Source organism: Osmerus eperlanus, chromosome 26 (genome assembly GCF_963692335.1).
Source record: "Osmerus eperlanus chromosome 26, fOsmEpe2.1, whole genome shotgun sequence".
Classification (NCBI taxonomy): Eukaryota; Metazoa; Chordata; class Actinopteri; order Osmeriformes; family Osmeridae; genus Osmerus; species Osmerus eperlanus.
The window spans coordinates 4,015,309-4,021,308 of NC_085043.1; positions in this window are offsets into that span (position 1 = coordinate 4,015,309).

The window sequence follows — 6,000 nt, forward strand, 5'->3', positions numbered from 1 at the left end:
TCTAATCCATACTCTACTGACCAGATTTAGCCATTAGATTCCGAGTTTTGAGACTTTCATTCTTTTATTGCTTTGAAGTGCTTTTCAGCTACTGAATAGCGTTTTCAATGCATTTACAATATTTGGCATTGTACTAGTTCACATGACTTTACTTTGACTTAGATTTCAGCCTAAAACAGGTCACACTGACTCAAATCAACTGTAAATCATCTAATCCATACTCTACTGACAAGATTTAGCCATTAGATTCCGAGTTTTGAGACTTTCATTCTTTTATTGCTTTGAAGTGCTTTTCAGCTCAGGAATAGCATTTACAATGTTTGGCATTGTACTAGTTCACATGACTTTACTTTGACTTAGATTTCAGCCTAAAACAGGCCACACTGACTCAAATCAACTGTAAATCATCTAATCCATACTCTACTGACAAGATTTAGACATTAGATTCCGAGTTTTGAGACTTTCATTCTTGATTGCTTCAAGTGCATTTCAGCTCTTGAATAGCGTTTTCAATGCATTTACAATGTTTGGCATTGTACTAGTTCACATGACTTTACTTTGACTTAGATTTCAGCCTAAAACAGGTCACACTGACTCAAATCAAGTGTAAATCATATAATCCATACTCTACTGACAAGATTTAACCATTAGATTCCAAATTTTGAGACTTTCATTCTTTTATTGCTTTGAAGTGCTTTTCAGCTCAGGAATAGCATTTAAAATGTTTGGCATTGTACTAGTTCACATGACTTTACTTTGACTTACATTTCAGCCTAAAACAGGCCACACTGACTCAAATCAACTTTAAATCATCTAATCCATACTCTACTGACAAGATTTAGCCATTAGATTCCGAGTTTTGAGACTTTCATTCTTTATTGCTTTAAAGTGCTTTTCAGCTCCTGAATAGTGTTTTCAATGCATTTACAATATTTGGCATTGTACTAGTTCACATGACATGACTTTGACTTAGATTTCAGCCTAAAACAGGTAACACCGACTCAAATCAACTGTGAATAATCTAATCCATACTCTACTGAAAAGATTTAACCATTAGATTCCAAATTTTGAGACTTTTATTCTTTTGTTGCTTTGAAGTGCTTTTCAGCTCAGGAATAGCATTTACAATGTTTGGCATTGTACTAGTTCACATGACTTTACTTTGACTTACATTTCAGCCTAAAACAGGCCACACTGACTCAAATAAACTTTAAATCATCTAATCCATACTCTACTGACAAGATTTAGCCATTAGATTCCGAGTTTTGAGACTTTCATTCTTTATTGCTTTAAAGTGCTTTTCAGCTCCTGAATAGCGTTTTCAATGCATTTACAATATTTGGCATTGTACTAGTTCACATGACTTTACTTTGACTTAGATTTCATCCTAAAACATGTCACACTGACTCAAATCAACTGTAAATCATCTAATCCATACTCTACTGACAAGATTTAGCCATTAGATTCCGAGTTTTGAGACTTTCATTCTTGATTGCTTCAAGTGCATTTCAGCTCTTGAATAGCGTTTTCAATGCATTTACAATATTTGGCATCGTACTATTTCACATGACATGACTTTGACTTAGATTTCAGCCTAAAACAGGTAACACCGACTCAAATCAACTGTGAATAATCTAATCCATACTCTACTGAAAAGATTTAACCATTAGATTCCAAATTTTGAGACTTTTATTCTTTTGTTGCTTTGAAGTGCTTTTCAGCTCAGGAATAGCATTTACAATGTTTGGCATTGTACTAGTTCACATGACTTTACTTTGACTTACATTTCAGACTAAAACAGGCCACACTGACTCAAATCAACTGTAAATCATCTAATCCATACTCTACTGACAAGATTTAGCCATTAGATTCCGAGTTTTGAGACTTTCATTCTTGATTGCTTCAAGTGCATTTCAGCTCTTGAATAGCGTTTTCAATGCATTTACAATGTTTGGCATTGTACTAGTTCACATGACATGACTTTGACTTAGATTTCAGCCTAAAACAGGTAACACCGACTCAAATAAACTGTAAATCATCTAATCCATACTCTACTGACAAGATTTAGCCATTAGATTCCGAGTTTTGAGACTTTCATTCTTTATTGCTTTAAAGTGCTTTTCAGCTCCTGAATAGCGTTTTCAATGCATTTACAATATTTGGCATTGTACTAGTTCACATGACTTTACTTTGACTTAGATTTCAGCCTAAAACAGGTCACACTGACTCAAATCAACTGTAAATCATCTAATCCATACTCTACTGACAAGATTTAGCCATTAGATTCCGAGTTTTGAGACTTTCATTCTTTTATTGCTTTGAAGTGCTTTTCAGCTCAGGAATAGCATTTACAATGTTTGGCATTGTACTAGTTCACATGACTTTACTTTGACTTACATTTCAGACTAAAACAGGCCACACTGACTCAAATCAACTGTAAATCATCTAATCCATACTCTACTGACAAGATTTAGCCATTAGATTCCGAGTTTTGAGACTTTCATTCTTGATTGCTTCAAGTGCATTTCAGCTCTTGAATAGCGTTTTCAATGCATTTACAATGTTTGGCATTGTACTAGTTCACATGACATGACTTTGACTTAGATTTCAGCCTAAAACAGGTAACACCGACTCAAATAAACTGTAAATCATCTAATCCATACTCTACTGACAAGATTTAGCCATTAGATTCCGAGTTTTGAGACTTTCATTCTTTATTGCTTTAAAGTGCTTTTCAGCTCCTGAATAGCGTTTTCAATGCATTTACAATATTTGGCATTGTACTAGTTCACATGACTTTACTTTGACTTAGATTTCAGCCTAAAACATGTCACACTGACTCAAATCAACTGTAAATCATCTAATCCATACTCTACTGACCAGATTTAGCCATTAGATTCCGAGTTTTGAGACTTTCATTCTTTTATTGCTTTAAAGTGCTTTTCAGCTACTGAATAGCGTTTTCAATGCATTTACAATATTTGGCATTGTACTAGTTCACATGACTTTACTTTGACTTAGATTTCAGCCTAAAACAGGTCACACTGACTCAAATCAACTGTAAATCATCTAATCCATACTCTACTGACAAGATTTAGCCATTAGATTCCGAGTTTTGAGACTTTCATTCTTTTATTGCTTTGAAGTGCTTTTCAGCTCAGGAATAGCATTTACAATGTTTGGCATTGTACTAGTTCACATGACTTTACTTTGACTTACATTTCAGACTAAAACAGGCCACACTGACTCAAATCAACTGTAAATCATCTAATCCATACTCTACTGACAAGATTTAGCCATTAGATTCCGAGTTTTGAGACTTTCATTCTTGATTGCTTCAAGTGCATTTCAGCTCTTGAATAGCGTTTTCAATGCATTTACAATATTTGGCATCGTACTATTTCACATGACATGACTTTGACTTAGATTTCAGCCTAAAACAGGTAACACCGACTCAAATCAACTGTGAATCATCTAATCCATACTCTACTGAAAAGATTTAACCATTAGATTCCAAATTTTGAGACTTTCATTCTTTTATTGCTTTGAAGTGCTTTTCAGCTCAGGAATAGCATTTACAATGTTTGGCATTGTACTAGTTCACATGACTTTACTTTGACTTACATTTCAGACTAAAACAGGCCACACTGACTCAAATCAACTGTAAATCATCTAATCCATACTCTACTGACAAGATTTAGCCATTAGATTCCGAGTTTTGAGACTTTCATTCTTGATTGCTTCAAGTGCATTTCAGCTCTTGAATAGCGTTTTCAATGCATTTACAATGTTTGGCATTGTACTAGTTCACATGACTTTACTTTGACTTAGATTTCAGCCTAAAACAGGTCACACTGACTCAAATAAACTGTAAATCATCTAATCCATAATCTACTGACAAGATTTAGCCATTAGATTCCGAGTTTTGAGACTTTCATTCTTGATTGCTTCAAGTGCATTTCAGCTCTTGAATAGCGTTTTCAATGCATTTACAATGTTTGGCATTGTACTAGTTCACATGACTTTACTTTGACTTAGATTTCAGCCTAAAACAGGTCACACTGACTCAAATAAACTGTAAATCATCTAATCCATACTCTACTGACAAGATTTAACCATTAGATTCAGAGTTTTGAGACTTTCATTCTTTTATTGCTTTGAAGTGCTTTTCAGCTCAGGAATAGCATTTACAATGTTTGGCATTGTACTAGTTCACATGACTTTACTTTGACTTAGATTTCAGCCTAAAACAGGCCACACTGACTCAAATCAACTGTAAATCATCTAATCCATACTCTACTGACAAGATTTAGCCATTAGATTCCGAGTTTTGAGACTTTCATTCTTGATTGCTTCAAGTGCATTTCAGCTCTTGAATAGCGTTTTCAATGCATTTACAATGTTTGGCATTGTACTAGTTCACATGACTTTACTTTGACTTAGATTTCAGCCTAAAACAGGTCACACTGACTCAAATCAAGTGTAAATCATATAATCCATACTCTACTGACAAGATTTAACCATTAGATTCCAAATTTTGAGACTTTCATTCTTTTATTGCTTTGAAGTGCTTTTCAGCTCAGGAATAGCATTTACAATGTTTGGCATTGTACTAGTTCACATGACTTTACTTTGACTTACATTTCAGCCTAAAACAGGCCACACTGACTCAAATAAACTTTAAATCATCTAATCCATACTCTACTGACAAGATTTAGCCATTAGATTCCGAGTTTTGAGACTTTCATTCTTGATTGCTTCAAGTGCATTTCAGCTCTTGAATAGCGTTTTCAATGCATTTACAATGTTTGGCATTGTACTAGTTCACATGACATGACTTTGACTTAGATTTCAGCCTAAAACAGGTAACACCGACTCAAATAAACTGTAAATCATCTAATCCATACTCTACTGACAAGATTTAGCCATTAGATTCCGAGTTTTGAGACTTTCATTCTTTATTGCTTTAAAGTGCTTTTCAGCTCCTGAATAGCGTTTTCAATGCATTTACAATATTTGGCATTGTACTAGTTCACATGACTTTACTTTGACTTAGATTTCAGCCTAAAACAGGTCACACTGACTCAAATCAACTGTAAATCATCTAATCCATACTCTACTGACAAGATTTAGCCATTAGATTCCAAGTTTTGAGACTTTCATTCTTTTATTGCTTTGAAGTGCTTTTCAGCTCAGGAATAGCATTTACAATGTTTGGCATTGTACTAGGTCACATGACTTTACTTTGACTTACATTTCAGACTAAAACAGGCCACACTGACTCAAATCAACTGTAAATCATCTAATCCATACTCTACTGACAAGATTTAGCCATTAGATTCCGAGTTTTGAGACTTTCATTCTTGATTGCTTCAAGTGCATTTCAGCTCTTGAATAGCGTTTTCAATGCATTTACAATATTTGGCATCGTACTATTTCACATGACATGACTTTGACTTAGATTTCAGCCTAAAACAGGTAACACCGACTCAAATCAACTGTGAATAATCTAATCCATACTCTACTGAAAAGATTTACCATTAGATTCCAAATTTTGAGACTTTTATTCTTTTGTTGCTTTGAAGTGCTTTTCAGCTCAGGAATAGCATTTACAATGTTTGGCATTGTACTAGTTCACATGACTTTACTTTGACTTACATTTCAGACTAAAACAGGCCACACTGACTCAAATCAACTGTAAATCATCTAATCCATACTCTACTGACAAGATTTAGCCATTAGATTCCGAGTTTTGAGACTTTCATTCTTGATTGCTTCAAGTGCATTTCAGCTCTTGAATAGCGTTTTCAATGCATTTACAATGTTTGGCATTGTACTAGTTCACATGACATGACTTTGACTTAGATTTCAGCCTAAAACAGGTAACACCGACTCAAATAAACTGTAAATCATCTAATCCATACTCTACTGACAAGATTTAGCCATTAGATTCCGAGTTTTGAGACTTTCATTCTTTATTGCTTCAAGTGCATTTCAGCT